At 43.6% G+C, this 21,285-nt stretch overlaps 1 protein-coding gene and 2 long non-coding RNA genes across 3 annotated transcripts in view; 2 read left to right on the top strand and 1 right to left on the bottom strand.

Moving 5' to 3' along the window:
• GDPD5 (glycerophosphodiester phosphodiesterase domain containing 5) overlaps window positions 1-21,285 on the top strand; it is a 191,017-nt gene that overhangs the window by 26,533 nt on the left and 143,199 nt on the right.
• On the bottom strand, window positions 17,246-18,797 carry LOC142290737 (uncharacterized). The gene is made up of 2 exons (XR_012750378.1): window positions 18,233-18,797; window positions 17,246-17,409 (listed from the first exon to the last, which is right to left on the bottom strand). It is a non-coding gene; the product is annotated as an uncharacterized LOC142290737 (long non-coding RNA).
• LOC142290736 (uncharacterized) lies at window positions 19,628-20,105 on the top strand. The gene is made up of 2 exons (XR_012750377.1): window positions 19,628-19,826; window positions 19,892-20,105. It is a non-coding gene; the product is annotated as an uncharacterized LOC142290736 (long non-coding RNA).

Genomic DNA, 21,285 nt, shown 5'->3' with positions numbered 1-21,285 from the left:
TAAGGTAGCAAGCCCTGGAAATTGGTATACACCCTTGGTGTGATTGCTGTGGAAAAGCTATGGGTGTCACTAATGCTCATGAGGGGTGCAGGAGCTGGATGTGACTTGCAACCCCCACCTCTCTCAAAGCTGAATGTGGCTCTCGAGGTTGAAAAGGTTGGGTACCTCTGTACTAAAGAGAGAGAGAGAGAGAGAGAGAGGAAAAAAAACTAGGAGAGTCACTGGCAGAGAAGGATCTGGCTGTTTTTGAGATCAGAGTCCTTAACAGCTCAAGGTCAATCAGCATCTTCCAAGGCCTTTTTGGATATTGTCATATATCAGAAGAAGCACCAACTCTTGGGAGAGGGACCATAGAAGGCAGCAGTGCGGCCTCATCTGGAGCATGCAGAGGAGCTCTGGACCACAGGGTTTGCAGCACTATATGTTTTAGAGAGGAAAATCTCGGAGAGTCACTTGTAGAGGAGGATCTGGTTGTCCTTGTGCAGCACAGACTAGAGAACGGCACGACCTCTGTAGATGCTTCTATAGGTCATAAGAGGCATGGACTCATTACAGGGGTGTAATACGACCGCTACACAAAGTTGGATAAAATACCTGCCTTTAACTGTACTAAATACTCATCTATACAGCATTGTTCAGACCAGATACAATTGCATTCCAGAAGCTGCCGAACTGGTTGGTAAAACAGCAGCAGGATCTGCGGAGATGCGGGGTCCTGTCCGGTCACCCCTCTTGTAATCACATGTACCCGCATCCTCAGGATTTCAGTTTTTGGCGCATGAGAAACCTATAAATGGACTACATTCATTCCAAAGCAGGAACCTGTTAGTACAATTGTGTATCTATACAGTATATACCAGGCCGGAATCTTCCAGGCCCAGATGACTGTATATAAAGCAGGCGGGGGAGGGGTGCGTGAATCTGCTGAGTAGCGCGCTTCCAGCCTCTTGATATTTTCTGCCGTCTCAGCCGACCACAGGTGACCATTATTACCTCTCCGATGGTTTCCATTGTGCAGGAAATTTCAATCGCTTTAATCTCCCGTCCGCACATTTCCAGGTAAAATCCCAGGAGAGCGGCGGTCAGCGCTCCGGCATTTTGCGCCGTGCGCTCGGGGCCTATTGTCTACAGGGGCTCATATCAGCGGGAAAACTGAAATATTTAACCGTAAAAAAAAACTCTGGAGGTCATAACACGGGTTATGTGCCCACCGTACCACACCGTTTTATACGGTATAAAATATATATTGTACCATGTGTATATATCTATAGACCTATCTATACACATACATACATACATACATACATACATACATACATACATACATACATACATATATACATATACAGTTAGGTCCAGAAATATTTGGACAGTGACACAAGTTTTGTTATTTTAGCTGTTTACAAAAACATGTTCAGAAATACAATTCTATATATAATATGGGCTGAAAGTGCACACTCCCAGCTGCAATATGAGAGTTTTCACATCCAAATCGGAGAAAGGGTTTAGGAATCATAGCTCTGTAATGCATAGCCTCCTCTTTTTCAAGGGACCAAAAGTAATTGGACAAGGGACTCTAAGGGCTGCAATTAACTCTGAAGGCGTCTCCCTCGTTAACCTGTAATCAATGAAGTAGTTAAAAGGTCTGGGGTTGATTACAGGTGTGTGGTTTTGCATTTGGAAGCTGTTGCTGTGACCAGACAACATGCGGTCTAAGGAACTCTCAATTGAGGTGAAGCAGAACATCCTGAGGCTGAAAAAAAAGAAAAAATCCATCAGAGAGATAGCAGACATGCTTGGAGTAGCAAAATCAACAGTCGGGTACATTCTGAGAAAAAAGGAATTGACTGGTGAGCTTGGGAACTCAAAAAGGCCTGGGCGTCCACGGATGACAACAGTGGTGGATGATCGCCGCATACTTTCTTTGGTGAAGAAGAACCCGTTCACAACATCAACTGAAGTCCAGAACACTCTCAGTGAAGTAGGTGTATCTGTCTCTAAGTCAACAGTAAAGAGAAGACTCCATGAAAGTAAATACAAAGGGTTCACATCTAGATGCAAACCATTCATCAATTCCAAAAATAGACAGGCCAGAGTTACATTTGCTGAAAAACACCTCATGAAGCCAGCTCAGTTCTGGAAAAGTATTCTATGGACAGATGAGACAAAGATCAACCTGTACCAGAATGATGGGAAGAAAAAAGTTTGGAGAAGAAAGGGAACGGCACATGATCCAAGGCACACCACATCCTCTGTAAAACATGGTGGAGGCAACGTGATGGCATGGGCATGCATGGCTTTCAATGGCACTGGGTCACTTGTGTTTATTGATGACATAACAGCAGACAAGAGTAGCCGGATGAATTCTGAAGTGTACCGGGATATACTTTCAGCCCAGATTCAGCCAAATGCCGCAAAGTTGATCGGACGGCGCTTCATAGTACAGATGGACAATGACCCCAAGCATACAGCCAAAGCTACCCAGGAGTTCATGAGTGCAAAAAAGTGGAACATTCTGCAATGGCCAAGTCAATCACCAGATCTTAACCCAATTGAGCATGCATTTCACTTGCTCAAATCCAGACTTAAGACAGAAAGACCCACAAACAAGCAAGACCTGAAGGCTGCGGCTGTAAAGGCCTGGCAAACCATTAAGAAGGAGGAAACCCACCGTTTGGTGATGTCCATGGGTTCCAGACTTAAGGCAGTGATTGCCTCCAAAGGATTCGCAACAAAATATTGAAAATAAAAATATTTTGTTTGGGTTTGGTTTATTTGTCCAATTACTTTTGACCTCCTAAAATGTGGAGTGTTTGTAAAGAAATGTGACAATTCCTACAATTTCTATCAGTTATTTTTGTTCAAACCTTCAAATTAAACGTTACAATCTGCACTTGAATTCTGTTGTAGAGGTTTCATTTCAAATCCAATGTGGTGGCATGCAGAGCCCAACTCGCCAAAATTGTGTCACTGTCCAAATATTTCTGGACCTAACTATATATACATATATATACATATACATAGATATAGATATATATATATATATATATATATATATCTATATCTATCTCAGTGCCTACAAGTAGTATTCAACCCCCTGCAGATTTAGCAGGTTTGATAAGATGCAAACTTCAAACAAGAGCAGGATTTATTAACAGATGCATAAATCTTACAAACCAACAAGTTATGTTGCTCAGTTAAATTTTAATAAATTTTCAACATAAAAGTGTGGGTCAATTATTATTCAACCCCTAGGTTTAATATTTTGTGGAATAACCCTTGTTTGCAATTACAGCTAATAATTGTCTTTTATAAGACCTGATCAGGCCGGCACAGGTCTCTGGAGTTATCTTGGCCCACTCCTCCATGCAGATCTTCTCCAAGTTATCTAGGTTCTTTGGGTGTCTCATGTGGACTTTAATCTTGAGCTCCTTCCACAAGTTTTCAATTGGGTTAAGGTCAGGAGACTGACTAGGCCACTGCAACACCTTGATTTTTTCCCTCTTGAACCAGGCCTTGGTTTTCTTGGCTGTGTGCTTTGGGTCGTTGTCTTGTTGGAAGATGAAATGACGACCCATCTTAAGATCCTTGATGGAGGAGCGGAGGTTCTTGGCCAAAATCTCCAGGTAGGCCGTGCTATCCATCTTCCCATGGATGCGGACCAGATGGCCAGGCCCCTTGGCTGAGAAACAGCCCCACAGCATGATGCTGCCACCACCATGCTTGACTGTAGGGATGGTATTCTTGGGGTCGTATGCAGTGCCATCCAGTCTCCAAACGTCACGTGTGTGGTTGGCACCAAAGATCTCGATCTTGGTCTCATCAGACCAGAGAACCTTGAACCAGTCTGTCTCAGAGTCCTCCAAGTGATCATGAGCAAACTGTAGACGAGCCTTGACATGACGCTTTGAAAGTAAAGGTACCTTACGGGCTCGTCTGGAACGGAGACCATTGCGGTGGAGTACGTTACTTATGGTATTGACTGAAACCAATGTCCCCACTGCCATGAGATCTTCCCGGAGCTCCTTCCTTGTTGTCCTTGGGTTAGTCTTGACTTTTCGGACAAGCCTGGTCTCGGCACGGGTGGAAACTTTCAAAGGCTGTCCAGGCCGTGGAAGGCTAACAGTAGTTCCATAAGCCTTCCACTTCCGGATGATGCTCTCAACAGTGGAGACAGGTAGGCCCAACTCCTTGGAAAGGGTTTTGTACCCCTTGCCAGCCTTGTGACCCTCCACGATCTTGTCTCTGATGGCCTTGGAATGCTCCTTTGTCTTTCCCATGTTGACCAAGTATGAGTGCTGTTCACAAGTTTGGGGAGGGTCTTAATTAGTCAGAAAAGGTTGGAAAAAGAGATAATTAATCCAAACATGTGAAGCTCATTGTTCTTTGTGCCTGAAATACTTCTTAATACTTTAGGGGAACCAAACAGAATTCTTGTGGATTGAGGGGTTGAATAATAAATGACCCTCGGAATAAACTTTTCACAATTTAAAAAAAAAATATAAATAAATAACATTCTTTTTTGCTGCATTACACACTTCCAGGCTGATCTACAGTCCAAATGTCACAATGCCAAGTTATTCCGAATGTGTATAATATATGTATGTGTGTGTGTGTGTGTGTGTGTATAATATATATATTATATATATATATATATATTATATATGTATATGTATATGTATATATGTATATGTATATGTGTATATATATATATATATATATAATTAAATACATTTTTTAAAAAAAAATAATTATATATTTAAATATTTTTAATACATACATTTCTTTAAAAATATATATATACACACACACACACACACACACACACACACACACACACACACACACACACACACACACACACACACACACACACACACACACACACACACACACACACACACACACACACACACACACATACATACATACACACTTACATATATATTATGTGGATAGATATATATATATATATATCTATCTATCCACATAATATATATGTAAGTGTGTATGTATGTGTGTGTGTGTGTGTATATATATATATATATATATATATATATATATATATATATATATATATATATATATATAATTTTAAAGAAATGTATGTATTAAAAATATTTAAATATATAATTATTTTTTTTTAAAAAATGTATTTAAAATATATATATATATATATATATATATATATATATATATAGATTATATATATATATATATATATATGATATATATTTTCAAAAAATATGTATTAAAAATATATATTTTATTTTTTTTTTAAAATGTACTTAAAATTATAATATATATATATATATATATATATATATATATATATATATATATATATATATATATATATATATATATATATATATATATATATATATATATATATATATATATACAAAAAAAGTATGTATTAAAAATATAAATTTTTTTTTTTATATAAATGTATTTAAGAAAAAAAAAAAAAAAAATATATATATATATATATATAAAAATTAATATATATTTTTGAATACATACATTTTTTTAAAACATATTATATTTATTCTTTTTAAAAAAAATTTATTAAGAAATATCATATATATATATATATGATATTTCTTAATAATTTTTTTTTAAAAAGAATAAATATATATAATATATTTTAAAAAATGTATGTATTAAAAAATATATATATATATATAATATTAGTTTTTAATTTTATTTTTTTTTATGTGTGTGTGTGTGTCGAATCGCAGGTAAGCCGTTGCGGATTTTTGGCCTCACGGTCACTTGCATGGGCAAAATCCGCAGGAGTAATTGACATGCTGCAGATTTTTCCGCAGGAAAATCCGCACTATTTCCGCAGCGGAAAAAAACGCAGCATGGGCACAACACTTTAAAAAATGCCATAGAAATGGCTGGGGACTCACTTTACTGCCGGATTTTGGAGAGATGCCGAGAAAAAAAGCAGCAAATTCCGCGATAAATCCGCAACGTGGGAACGGGGCCTTAGAGGGAGGGTGGAAGACAAGAGCCCTGATGGGGTCCGTTTACCTTCTGGTGCATCACAATTTAGGAAAATCGCTACTTGTTGAGAGAATCCTATGAAAATATGTTCAATATTTAGATTAGCTGATAATAAGTGTCTTCTGTACAGCGCCCCCAAAGGGGGAATGAAGCATTACACTGTGTCAGTGCAAATCAATCCGTTACCTATGTTAGGACAGGATCCTCCCGAGCCAGAGAAGAGATGAGGATCCTGGACTCTCGAGAAGGCAGCCTCTTTTTTACGCTCTAAGTGGGTACATGTCCTTCTTAAGGGTCTGTGCAGATGGTGCATTTTTTTTTTATGCACATTTGGTGCAGTTTATTTTACAGATAGTTGCCAAATCTGCCCGTCTATTCTTATGCCAGCAAAGTCAGAGAATTCTGAAGCGCTGTGCACACGTTGCTTCTTTTTTCCATGCAGAAAAAAGTCAGCATGATTGTCAACTGTTGGTACGTTTTTATTTATTTATTTTTTTTTTTTTTCTTGCGTTTTTTTTTTTCAGCCCTTCCAGCAAATGATTTTACTAAAAAAACGCAGTTTTTCGGCGACCAGGTGCGTTTCAAAAGTATCTGAGTACCGGATCAGGGCCAGGAATTTTCAGGGAGTTCTGGCTAATGATCTAGCATTCTGAAAAAAATAAAGAAAATAAGAATAAAGCTAGCGGGCTGTGCTTACCGGGGCTCTGGCGCTGCTGTGACTGCTTCTAGGGCCGCTCATTACCTTCATTACATATGCACTGCTTTCCCCGCCCACCGGCATCTGTGATTGGTTGCAAAGTGTTATGATTATGCTCACTGTACCTGGTGCTCAGGAGAATAAAAGATTCATATAGAAAAATAACTTCGGCACTCTGAGTGCAATCAGAGTGCCGGAGTTTTTTCTGAGATTGGTTGCAGTCAGACGCGCCTCCACACTGAGCGACAGCGTATTTGACGCTTCCAATCACAGGCGCGGTCTGCGGGTCTATCATACAGTAAAAATAAATTTATAAAATTGGCATAGGGTTCCCCCATATTATGATACCCAGCACAGATAAAGCAGATGTCCAGAGGCTGCAGCCCCCAGCCCTGCGCTTATCTTGGCTGTGTATCAAAATAAGAGAAACCGCATGTGGCTTTTTTTTTTTTTAATTAAAAAAAAAAAAAAAAAAAAAATGGCATGCGGTCCCCCAAATCTTGATACTCAGCCATGAAAAAGCCTGACAGTTGCTGGGGCCTGGTATTCTCAGGCTGGGGAGACCCTTGCTTATTGCCCCCTCCCCCCCCCCCCCCCCCCCGCCTAAAAATATCAGCCTGCAGCTGCCCAGGATTGTTGCATCCATTAGATGTGACAGTCCCAGCACTTTACCCGACTCTTCCCGTTGCCATGATGTGGTGGCAATCTGGCTAATAAGGGGTTACTGGCAACTCGCAGCTGCCACTAAGCTTTAGATTAGTAATGGGGAGGGTCTGAGACCCCCCCCCCCCCCTTTACTAAACTGTAAGTGAAAGTAACCACAACCAATCACAGACACCTGTGGGCGTGGAAAGCAGTGCATATGCAATGAAGGTGAATGAGCAGCCAGGAAGCGGTTACAGCTGCGCCAGAGCCTCGGTAAGTACAGCGCGCTTTCTCCAATCCCCCTATACCTTCTACCATCAATTTTAATTGCTGGATTCTGGTCCCCATAAACTTTCCGCAGCGGAAAAAAAAAACGCAGCACGGGCACAAGATTTCAAAAATGCCATAGAAATGGCTGGGGACTCGCTGTACTGCCGGATTTTGGAGAAATCCGCGAGAAAAAAAGCGGCAAATAGCGCGATAAATCTGCAGCGTGGGCACAGGGCCTTAGAGGGAGGGTGGAAGACCAGAGCCCTGATGGGGTCCGTTTACCTTCTGGTGCATCACAATTTAGGAAAATCGCTACTTGTTGAGAGAATCCCATGAAAATATGTTCATTCCTGAGGTTAGCTGACAATAAGTGTCTTCTGTACAGCGCCCCCAAAGGGGGAATGAAGCATTACACTGTGTCAGTGTAAGGCTGCTTTCACACATCCGGTTTGTGCTGAGTGGCACAATCTGGCTCGAAAACCTATGCAACGGATGTGGCGAAAAAAACGGATCCGTTGCATAAGTTTTTCCATGCGGCTCGTCCGATTTTTGACGGATGCAGCTTGATACTGAGCATGCGCAGTGCAAAAAAAACGCATCCGGCGGCCTGATGCGTTTTTTGCCGCAGGACACTGCATCCGGCGTCCATAGACTTGCATTGTAAATCGCGCAGCATCGTGCTGGATCTGGCGCGATGAGTTTTTTTTTCGCCGCACACAAAAACGTGCCAGGCAACGTTCCATCCGGCCGCCGCATGGGCTAAATATGCCACATCTGGCAAAAAACGGAGGCAACGCAAGGCCATGCGGCACAATACGGCACTGAGAATTCTGAAGCGCTGTGCACACGTTGCTTGTTTTTTTTTTTTTCTTGCAGTTTTTGGGTGCAGAAATGGGGACCGGCGTCTGGCCAGATATCTGGGATCAGTTCCAGTCTGATACTAGATTTGTCCACAGGTCCAGGTTATGTGCGAGAATGCTACAAGTCATGTCTGATTTTTCAGGTGAACAGCGCTCCCCTGCCTCCTGCTTGCCAGGGGGGGCTGTACTCTCTTAAATGACTGACAGTTTGGATCAGCCACACATTTGCACTGCTAGTCTGACCTGTGCACTCTGCTGCGGGTGGTTGCCTCTGCCGAATGGGAGAAATGCCGGGGGCGCTAAAACTGACCTGATCTAGCAAGCTTATGATCAATGCTTACAAGCTCTATAAGAGCGAGGCTGTAAGCGCTGCTCTCCTCCCCTAGGAAACCAGCCAATGTTGATTAGACTGCAGAGGTAGCCGGTAACCTAGGCAACAAACTATAGAATATAAAACCCCTTAAATCTTTAGAATGGAGAGGATTTTTAAAAACAGATTGCAAAGTTGTTTTTACGAGCACCTAGAAAGGGGGCAACGTACCAGGGTCCGGGTCCAAAATGGAGGGCGTTGTTTCTAATGAGCACAGGCAGCTCGTATATAAGCGGCAGATTTTTGGGGGGGCTGGTTCAACTAACCTGCACCTGGAGATGGTGTAGTGGGGAGACTCTCAATGTTTTTTAACCTTTTTTGAGTTGGGTAAAGCGGCACGTTTACTGCATAGTTTTTAGGCCTTGTGCACACTAGGCGGTTTTGCTGCGTTTTTTACCGCGTTTTTGTGCTGAAAACGCAGTGACATTGCTTCCCCAGCAATGTCTATGGGTTTTCATAAGTGCTGTCCGCACACAGCGTTTTTTTTTTTTTTTTTGTAGCTGCGTTTTTGTGGTGACCACAAAAACGCAGCATGTCAATTATTTCTGCGTTTTTCACCCACTGAGTTCAATGAGATGTTCAACAACGCAATGAAAAACGCATATAGCCGCGTTTCTATGACTAAAAACGCAGCTATAAACGCAAGGGGTGGGCAGTAAAGTGACGTGTACAGGAAGAGGATTCCTTCTGTTGGTAAACACAGAAGCATGAATCCTCCCGGTACCGTCACCGCTGCTTCCACCTCCCGTCCTGTGCATGTCAGCTCCGTGCGGCGCCATGTCTGGGCGGGAGGTGGAGGCAGCGGCGAAAACAAAAGTGAACAGTAGAAAAAAAAATGTCATATATACTCACCTGTCTGCAGGGTCCCAGTGCCATGCCCGCTCCCAGCTCCTGTCCCAGTACCGCCGCTCTGGCTGTGTGCAGTCTCCCCGGGGCACGTACGAAGCTTGCAGGACCTGGCGGTGGATCACCTGATGCAGTCACCTGACGCATCAGCTGATCGTAATTCTCGCGGTGTCGCCGGCTTTTTTGCGCCCGGCCAGCTATCAGCTGATCCTGCTGTCAGGGGACTTCATCAGCTGATTACCGGCAGCTCCTGCAGCTATCGGACAGGATCAGACTCTCATCCGATCGCTGCAGGAGCTGCCGGTAATCAGCACAGACGTGAGTATTTATTTATATTTTTTTTTTTTTTTGCACCGATGCATCAGCTGATTGTATAATCGGCTTTTATAGAATCAGCTGATGTGTGATGTGCTTCAGCCCCTAGAACCTGACACATCATCTGATCGCTTTGCCTTCCAGCAAACCGATCAGATGATATTGGATCCGGATTGAACGGCGCGGGACCCTGACCCAGGATTACTGCGGAGGGGGGTTCTTTATTTCAATAAAGATGGAGTCACTAATTGTGTTGTGTTTTATTTCTAATAAAAAATATATTTTTCTGTGTTTTTGTTGTTTTTTTTTTTTTTTATCATTACTAGAAATTCATGGTGGCCATGTCTAATATTGGTGTGACACCATGAATTTCGGGCTTAGGGCCAGCTGATAATATACAGCTAGCCCTAACTCCATTATTACCCAGTGAGCCACCCGGCATCAGGGCAGCTGGAAGAGTTGTATACAGCGCCAGAAGATGGCGCTTCTATGAAAACGCCATTTTTTGGGGTGGCTGCGGACTGCAATTCGCAGTGGGGGTGCCCAAAAAGCATGGGCACTCTGCACTGCGGATTCCAATCCCCAGCTGCCTAGTTGTACCTTATATAAGAATAAGGCTGCACATCAAACTTAGATAATGGTATAATGCCTCAAGCATATGGAAAAATATTGGAATATACAATGAAAAATGCTACTTGCTAATTTGAACATGTGAATAATGAATTGCATACCTGCCATGAATATTAGGAAAAAGGAGATATTTAGCAATCGCATTGATCAATGTAACTGAGCCCCAAGGCCTCGTCAAGGCATATCTCTATATTGGGGTCCCTAGCTCTGTGACCCTAACTGTGTGTCATCTCATTGCAATTAAAAACTGCTATGGGTGGAGAGGGGTAACTAAGGACTTTCTTATATAGGAGATGGAAAAAACATGGCCGAAAGGGGCGGAGCTGTGTGTTTTTCTGAATGTGAACACAGCTCCGCCCCTTTCGGCCATGTTTTTTCCATCTCCTATATAAGAAAGTCCTTAGTTACCCCTCTCCACCCATAGCAGTTTTTAATTGCAATGAGATGACACACAGTTAGGGTCACAGAGCTAGGGACCCCAATATAGAGATATGCCTTGACGAGGCCTTGGGGCTCAGTTACATTGATCAATGCGATTGCTAAATATCTCCTTTTTCCTAATATTCATGGCAGGTATGCAATTCATTATTCACATGTTCAAATTAGCAAGTAGCATTTTTCATTGTATATTCCAATATTTGTCCATATGCTTGAGGCATTATACCATTATCTAAGTTTGATGTGCAGCCTTATTCTTATATATAGTATGTATTTTTGGCTTGCACATATATATATATATATATATATTAGTGCTCACTTCAGTTATCCTATTCAGCCTAGTTGTACCTGGCTGGACTCAAAAATTGGGCGAAAGCCTATGTCATTTTTTTTTTCTAATTATTTCTTGAAATTTATGAAATAAAAAAAAGGGCTTCCCTATATTTTTGATTCCCAGCCGGGTACAAATAGGCAGCTGGGGGTTGGGGGCAGCCCGTACCTGCCTGCTGTACCCGGCTAGCATACAAAAATATGGCGAAGCCCATGTCATTTTTTTTTTCTTTTTGGGCAAAAAACTCCTGCATACAGTCCTGGATGGAGGATGCTGAGCCTTGTAGTTCTGCAGCTGCTGTCTGCTCTCCTGCATACACTAGTTCTGCAGCTGTCTGCTCTCCTGCATACAATGAACATTTTGAAGAAGGAAATGACATCAGACCTTTTTTTTTTTTTTTCCATCAACAATCTTTAATGGCATTGTGCACTGATTAAAAACGCAGTGAGCAAAAACGCAGCAAAAAGCGCACCAAATCGCGGTAAAAACGCATGCGTTTTTGTCGCGTTTTTAGCCGCGGGTGCGTTTTTTGAGACAAAAACGCAGCGTGAAAAAAACGCCTAGTGCGCACATAGGATGAGGTACGCGCTGCAGATGTTCATGCCCGTACGGGCTGGAGAATGGCAGCCTGATTCCTGTATTACACGCGGCTGTAACGGTTCCCCGGGGACGCCTCTTTCCGCCTGAGTCACTTATGTGAGGATGGCTGACAGACCGCCATTAGTTCGTGGATTAGTGACACATCCGTCCCCCAGGGAACGTGCGTGCCGCCGGAGCATAAAAACGTGTTTTCCAGTTCACCTGTGTTCTCCGAGCCGCGAGGACGGGGCAGGTCGGGCTGCTTTCATCCCTGGCGATGCATTCCCCGGAGCTCGGCACATGGACGGCCGGAGCGCACGTCATACACAGACATAAAGCAGCACTAGCCGGCTCATGTGGGACTACAACTCCCAGCATTCAGAGGGGGGCGGTGGGAGTATTTGGCCCCGGGTCATGGAGTCGGTGGTGAACACCACATTTTTTCTCATTGCTGTTTGTGTGGCGAGCGCGTGCAGCCCGCTGGGTCGTGGCCCACTGAGGCGTGAGGGTTATAATTGGGCGAGTGCTCTTTAAGCCCCAGAGTCGGGCTCCCTCGTGACCGGCCATTTACAGTAAAATGAGACACAAAACACGGAGAGCAGGAAATATTTGTCCGCTTAGGTATTCGGCACAACAAGCGGCACGCCTAATGAGCCGGCGTGGAAAATGTGCTGCTGTTGACGGAAGAGACCACATGTGACATTGGGAAGCCCTCCGCCTGTGCGAGAGACGGAGGGGGGATAACAGGCTGGTATGGAAAAATGTATACACACTGCGGACAAAGAGCCTAAAGCATTTACACATTGGCTGATATGTGGCCCCCAGGAAGACCCCACGACTGCCAAAGGGAACCATCTGCACCCCTTCATGATGTCACTAATGGTTGTGAGAAGTGACAGCCGCCAGGTCATCTACTGGCATTTAACAGGTTATAATAGGAGTTGGATCTGAGCATATACCGGATTTTTTTGGTTTATAAGACGCACCGGATTATAAGACTCACCCCAAATTTAGAGGAAAAAAAAGGTGAAAAAAAATTGGGGTCCGTATTATAATCCAGTGGTGTCTTACCGGAAGTGGGCGGCAGCAGTGGTGGAGCGGGGTCACAGGAGGCATGGGAGGTGGTGGAGCAGGGGTCACAGGAGGCAGGGGGCGGTGGTGGAGCAGGGGTCACAGGAGGCAGGGGGCGGTGGTGGAGCAGGGGTCACAGGAGGCAGGGGGCGGTGGTGGAGCAGGGGTCACAGGAGGCAGGGGCGGCGGTGGAGCAGGGGCCACAGGAGGCAGGGGCGGCGGTGGAGCAGGGGTTACAGGAGGCAGGGGCGGTGGTGGAGCAGGGGTCACAGGAGGCAGGGGGCGGTGGTGGAGCAGGGGTCACAGGAGGCAGGGGCGGCGGTGGAGCAGGGGCCACAGGAGGCAGGGGCGGCGGTGGAGCAGGGGTTACAGGAGGCAGGGGCGGTGGTGGAGCAGGGGTCACAGGAGGCAGGGGTGGTGGTGGAGCAGGGGTCACAGGAGGCAGGGGCGGTGGTGGAGCAGGGGTCAGTCTTGACGAGTAATCTTGGATGTTACGGTGGCCTGCCCAGTTTCGTGCCCCAAGGTGAACACCAATAGAAGGGGAATAGGAGGAGGCTGGAAATGACTGTCGTGATGCCACCTGCGGTATGCGGCCAGGGATTAGCCGCCGCTGCTGTCGCTGTCCTCCAGGGCGGATGGTGGTAGCAGAAGAGATGGTTTTGCTCCCCACCAGCGGAGCGGGCCCTTAGGGAGATGATGGAGATAGTAGGGGTTTGTTGGGGTGCAGGGCTGAGGGCGCCGACAGTAACCAGACGACACAGATTGATAGTTTCCTTTTACCTTTACTGGTAACAGGTTATAGTCCCGAGGTTACCGTGGTCCGGTCAGCCTGGTAGCAGGGAGGTATGTCTATGCCAGGTATGTTGGAGGCCATCCTTTTTGCGCTTTGGATGTGGAACCCCGTGGCTTGAAGCTATTTGGGGACCCCAGTTCTTCGTTGCTTAGTGCTATGTCCCTCTCTGACGGGCAGCGCGTGCCGGATATAGGGCCCGCGTGTTCCTCCACGGCCTCGCGCTCTATTTTGTTACTTTGCCTTAGGGCTTTGTTGATTGGGAAGGAAACATGAAATCTCCTGCCCTCCGGGTTTTACTACTGAGCCTTTAGTACCCAGTAATCTAGGACTCCGGTGTCCTGTACTATGCGTTTGGTCCTGGAAAGCTTGCCGACAGCTTTCTAACAGCGAGCGGTCTCTTTCCTCTCCTCCAGGGTTCTGAGGTTTAACTTTTGTTTTTTCTGACTAACCCCTTCCCATCCCAGAATGCACAGGGGAGGCTCGTCCCAACCATGACTTGAGCTTCCCCTTCCCTGGTCTGAGTCAGGAAGTGTTGTGTGCAATGGTACCTGATATTGAGATCTTTCCCGCTGCTTCCAGGCATAGCAGTGTCCTCCAGGTGAAGAGAACAATGCCACTTTGGCTCCCATGACCACTGGGGTGCCACACTTCTCTTATGAACTCCCCATAGGTGTTAGTTTGGGGTCAAATTAAAGACACTCGATCACTCAATCATCACTGTAACCAATACTATCAGTATGATTTGTAAAGATCTCGAGACAGCTCACTGGTTTTACCCATCATGAGATGTTTCTTGTGTGGTGAGACACCTTTTTATAGGCCAGCAGTTGAACCAACTGATATTATTTTTCACAAAGTGGCAGGATCGCTTTCTAATTACTGATAGATCTCAGCTGGTGTCAGGACTTGCCGTGGCTTTTTGCCCTTCTTTCGTGTTTAATACTTTTTCCCCGTTTGAGTTTTCATTATTACACATCACTTATTTATGCACATCTATGGTTTGATTTCTTTGCCTGTGTGGATTGGATGGGTTCTTACTGACATTTGGGGAGAGCACCTTTTTAGAAAAATATTTTCTTAGGCAATTGGTGACGTATATCACACAAGTGAGTACACCCCTCACATAATCAGTGTGCAGCTTGTATACAGTGTAAATGTGGTATCCTCCAACTAACTCAGCACACAGCCATTAATGTCTAAACCACTGGCAACAAAAGTGAGTACACCCCCAAGTGAGAGAGAGAGCTCTCTATTATACTGTGTATGTATGTATATAGATATGGAGATATGGATATATGGGGAGATATATATATATATATATATATACAGTGCCTGCAGATTTAGCAGGTTTGATAAGATGCAAATAAGTTAGAGCCTGCAAACTTCAAACAAGAGCAGGATTTATTAACAGATGCATAAATCTTACAAACCAACAAGTTATGTTGCTCAGTTAAATTTAAATAAATTTTCAACATTAAAAGTGTGGGTCAATTATTATTCAACCCCTAGGTTTAATATTTTGTGGAATAACCCTTGTTTGCAATTCCAGCTAATAATCGTCTTTTATAAGACCTGATCAGGCCGGCACAAGTCTCTGGAGTTATCTTGGCCCACTCCTCCATACAGATCTTCTCCAAGTTATCTAGGTTCTTTGGGTGTCTCATGTGGACTTTAATCTTGAGCTCCTTCCACAAGTTTTCAATTGGGTTAAGGTCAGGAGACTGACTAGGCCACTGCAACACCTTGATTTTTTCCCTCTTGAACCAGGCCTTGGTTTTCTTGGCTGTGTGCTTTGGGTCGTTGTCTTGTTGGAAGATGAAATGACGACCCATCTTAAGATCCTTGATGGAGGAGCGGAGGTTCTTGGCCAAAATCTCCAGGTAGGCCGTGCTATCCATCTTCCCATGGATGCGGACCAGATGGCCAGGCCCCTTGGCTGAGAAACAGCCCCACAGCATGATGCTGCCACCACCATGCTTGACTGTAGGGATGGTATTCTTGGGGTCGTATGCAGTGCCATCCAGTCTCCAAACGTCACGTGTGTGGTTGGCACCAAAGATCTCGATCTTGGTCTCATCAGACCAGAGAACCTTGAACCCGTCTGTCTCAGAGTCCTCCAAGTGATCATGAGCAAACTGTAGACGAGCCTTGACATGACGCTTTGAAAGTAAAGGTACGTTACGGGCTCATCTGGAACGGAGACCATTGCGGTGGAGTACGTTACTTATGGTATTGACTGAAACCAATGTCCCCACTGCCATGAGATCTTCCCGGAGCTCCTTCCTTGTTGTCCTTGGGTTAGCCTTGACTCTTCGGACAAGCCTGGCCTCTGCACGGGTGGAAACGTTCAAAGGCTGTCCAGGCCGTGGAAGGCTAACAGTAGTTCCATAAGCCTTCCACTTCCGGATGATGCTCCCAACAGTGGAGACAGGTAGGCCCAACTCCTTGGAAAGGGTTTTGTACCCCTTGCCAGCCTTGTGACCCTCCACGATCTTGTCTCTGATGGCCTTGGAATGCTCCTTTGTCTTTCCCTTGTTGACCAAGTATGAGTGCTGTTCACAAGTTTGGGGAGGGTCTTAATTAGTCAGAAAAGGCTGGAAAAAGAGATAATTAATCCAAACATGTGAAGCTCATTGTTCTTTGTGCCTGAAATACTTCTTAATACTTTAGGGGAACCAAACAGAATTCTGGTGGATTGAGGGGTTGAGTAATAAATGACCCTCTGAATAAACTTTTCACAATTTAAAAAAATAAATAACATTCTTTTTTGCTGCATTTCACACTTTCAGGCTGATCTACAGTCCAAATGTCACAATGCCAAGATAATTCCGAATGTGTAAACCTGCTAAATCTGCAGGGGGTTGAATACTACTTATAGGCACTGTATATATAATACGCATACGCGCACACACATATATATATACATACACACTCCCAAAAATATGTAATATATATAATACATATATTTTTGTGTGTGTGTGTATATATATATATATATATATATATATATATATATATATATATATATATATATATATATATATATATATATATATATATATATATATATATATATATATATATATATATATACATATATATATACATACATACATACATACATACATACATACATACATACATACATACATACATACATACATACACACACACACACACACACACACACACACACACACACACACACACACACACATATTATATATATATATATATATATGTGTGTGTGTGTGTATATATATATATATATATATATATAATTTTTTTTTACACACTTTTTATTTTGTCTCTGGTCATGTAACAACATATAGATGTGTAGGGACACAAAGTCCCAGCATGTCATAAAATCATCACATGACACCAATTTCTGCAGTGTTTCTTTATTTGCCTCCTGCCGCTGTAACGATGATTATCGCTTATTTTTTATTCCGCTCCATTATTCACGTGCGGCGCCATCGCTGGCCAGAGACGTCCCCTTCTCTCCTCTCGGCCTTCGGCTTTAATAAGGCCGATACCTGCGTCTGTGAACTGCGAACAGAAAAAAAACACGAGATCAGATTTTGCCTTGAGATAAATTCTACTCAAAATCGAGCAATATCCTGAAATACATGGTTAAAAGAGGCAAAAAACTAGGCCTGATCCAGGATAAATGTGTTGCCCATAGCAACCAAGCTCAGCTTTAGCTTCTAAAGCGACTCAGAATGCTGCGTTGTGGTCGGTTGCTATGGGCAACAACTCCAGAGCTGTTCCTAAATGTGGCCATGAGGTGGGGCATAATGTCAGGTCCAAAGATGTCCGAAAAGAGAATCCTTGTAATGCGCCGCCCTCCTTGGCATACTTGCTAACAATCACCATTTTGTCAGGGTAGATAAAGCCAAACAAGGCATGGTTTATGTATACCCAATGTGTATTTTGGAGGGATTCGCTTAACTGCCAAGATTTTTGGCTTTAAAATGTTGGTAGTAATCCCTCATTTAGCAAAAAACTGGCTTTGCCTGGACTGATGCGTTGTGCTTGGCTGCTATGGGCAGCATAAATCGTTATTTTGATAAATGAGGCCCCACGGGGGCGGAGCATGGCATCATCCAATGAATGCTTAAGTGGTAATGCTGGCTTCTAGCTCCACCCCTGAGGTCCTGCACTGTCCAGAATAGTGTTATTTTGGGGGTGTTGAGTGTTTGGAGGCAAAAGTAAGATAACCACCATTATAGCTACTGAACTCCTAAATTTCCCAAGTCACCAGAGTTAGCAGCTGACTAGGCAAAGAGGGGAGCGGTGTGTAAACGGCCATATTGGTTGTCCCTCAGTTCAAAGAAAAACATTTTTGTCAGTTTTTGATTTTGATACTTACCTATTCTACGGCTTCTATGGTGACCCCTTCTCCTGATTCTTCGCCGACGTCTGGGCACGCTCCTAGATCTTCTAGAAGCCATGTTGATCTCGTGATGTTACCTTCCTCGGGGGCCGGAGCGGAATGAAGGCAAGTAGAATGTTCATGAAAAGTGCGATGACATCACAGTTTTATGATCTCATAGAAAATGCAAATCACTATGATCCCGCCACACCCGCTGAGTAAATAATGGCGCCCCCGCCCGCTGAGTAAATAATGGAGCCTCGCTAAGTAAATAATGGAACCGAGCTCACTGACTAAATAGTGGAGCCTCGCTAAGTAAATAATGGAGGCTCACTGAGTAAATAATGGAGCCTCGTTGAGTAAATAATGGAGCCTCGCTGAGTAAATAATGGCGCCCCCGCCCACTGAGTAAATAATGGAGCCTAGCTAAGTAAATAATGGAACCGAGCTCACTGAGTAAATAATGGAGCCTCGTTGAGTAAATTATGGAGCCTCGCTGAGTAAATGATGGAGCCTCGCTGAGTAAATGATGGAGCCTCGCTGAGTAAATGATGGAGCCTCGCTGAGTAAATGATGGAGCCTCGTTGAGTAAATAATGGAGCCTCGCTGAGTAAATAATGGAGCCTCGCTGAGTAAATAATGGAGCCTCGCTGAGTAAATAATGGAGCCTCGCTGAGTAAACAATGGAGCCTCGCTGAGTAATGGAGCCTCGTTGAGTAAATAATGGAGCCTCGCTTACTAATGGAGCCTCGTTGAGTAAATAATGGAGCCTCGCTGAGTAAACAATGGAGCCTCGCTGAGTAATGGAGCCTCGTTGAGTAAATAATGGAGCCTCGCTTACTAATGGAGCCTCGCTGAGTAAATAATGGAGCCTCGCTGAGTAAACAATGGAGCCTCGCTGAGTAATGGAGCCTCGTTGAGTAAATAATGGAGCCTCGCTTACTAATGGAGCCTCGTTGAGTAATGGAGCTTCGCTAAGTAAATAATGGAGCCTCGTTGAGTAAATAATGGAGCCTCGCTGAGTAATGGAGCCTCGTTGAGTAAATAATGGAGCCTCGTTGAGTAAATAATGGAGCCTCGTTGAGTAAATAATGGAGCCTCGCTGAATAATGGAGCCTCATTGAGTAAATAATGGAGCCTCGCTGAGTAATGAAGCCTCGCTGAGTAAATAATGGAGCCTCGCTAAGTAAATAATGGAACCGAGCTCACTGACTAAATAGTGGAGCCTCGCTAAGTAAATAATGGAGGCTCGTTGAGTAAATAATGGAGCCTCGCTAAGTAAATAATGGAGCCTCGCTGAGTAAATAATGGAGCCTCGCTGAGTAAATAATGGAGCCTCGCTGAGTAAATACTGGAGCCTCGCTCGCTGACTAAATAAAGGGGCCACACCCACTTGCTATGTCATCATATTATGAGGTCACAGTAGTTAGAGGCTATAAAATGCCGTGCCGCTATCATTTATCCTCATACTCCTGGACCGGACCGCTGAACGTCACCATGCCATCTAGAACGCAGACAGAACGCAGTAGACGTCGGCGGCGACGCAGAGCCAGGAGGACCCCCATAAAGCACCGCCCCGGCCGTAGGACAGGTAAATATCTATGGACACGCTTTTCTGTGGACAGAATGTGTAGTAATGATGGCTTCTTGTCTCAGTCCGAAGGCGCCATCACAGACGGTGAAGAGGTCTCCACACAGCGACGCCGCGTCTCAAGACTTCAGCAAACCCTGGGTGAATCCAAAAGACTTCTGAAGACTCCACCAAACCCGTAGTGAATCCAAAATCTCGCTTGAAGCCTTCACCAAACCCGTGCGGAGTCCAGAAGACGCCGGCTGCCGCTGGAGACTGTTAATAAACCCAAGGAGCAAAAACTCTTCTGTTCTGTTGTGTTTTTAGTAAAATGCCTCAATCTTTTTGTGCTTTATCTAAGCTGGGATCTTAAAGCGGGCCGGGGTTCTTCTTGTAGACATGTGGGATCATAAAGGGGGGCCGGGGTTCTTCTTGTAGACATGTGGGATTTTAAAGGGGGGCCAAGGTTCTTCTTGTAGACATGTGGGATTTTAAAGGGGGGCCGGAGTTCTTCTTGTAGACATGTGGGATCTTAAAGGGGGTGCCGGGGTTCTTCCTGCAGGCAGGTGTTCCTGTATGGACACCACACATCAGAGGATATGGCCGGCACCAGGCTCCTATCAGTCCAGGGTCTACAATCTGCTCATATCTGTAAATACAAAGTGACAAATATTAAAACCCCATTGTTAAACTTTTTATAAAAAAAAAAAAAAAAACTCCACAAACTTGGATGGAAATATATGATTAGTGATGGGTGGAACCACAAATACCCGGAATCAGTGCATCCAACAGGGTTTGAAAAAATACAACAAAAAACACAACAAAAAACAAATAATTAAAGAAATAATTATAATAAAAACATCACATTCAAAAATAAGTGAATCCAACCGGGTTTAAAAAAAAAACAACAAGCAGCCCAAGAAACAAAATACAATTAAAGAGAATAAACAGAAAATAAAACAAAAACCTCACATGCACAAATATCCTGGATCAGTGAATGCAACCCTGGTTTAAAGAAAAGACAATAAACCTAAAAAAACAAAATAGAAAATTAAAAAATAATAAAATAAAAACATCACCAGGGATCAGTGAATGCAACTGGGTTTAAAAAAACAACCAAAAATCAGAAAATAAAAAAAATAAAAACCTCACAGTATATCCGGGATGATTGGATCCAACTGGGTTTAAAAAAAATACAAACACCCTCCCCTCCCAAAAAAAAAAACCACCCCAGAATTAAAAATAGAAAAACAGAGACCTCAGATGCACAAACATCCAAGATCAGTGAATGCAACCGGGTTTAAAGAAAAAAAAAAAAAACAAAACAAAATACAATCAAGGAAAATAAAAAAAATAGAATAAAAACATCACTATCAAAAATACCCGGGATCAGTGATTCCAACCAGGTTTAAAAAAAAAACCCCAAAAAAACAAAAACACAAAATGCAATAAAAATAAATCGAAAATTAAAAAAAAATCT

This window comes from Anomaloglossus baeobatrachus, chromosome 2 (genome assembly GCF_048569485.1).
Source record: "Anomaloglossus baeobatrachus isolate aAnoBae1 chromosome 2, aAnoBae1.hap1, whole genome shotgun sequence".
Taxonomy (NCBI): Eukaryota; Metazoa; Chordata; class Amphibia; order Anura; family Aromobatidae; genus Anomaloglossus; species Anomaloglossus baeobatrachus.
This window is presented reverse-complemented; position numbering and strand designations above follow the sequence as displayed.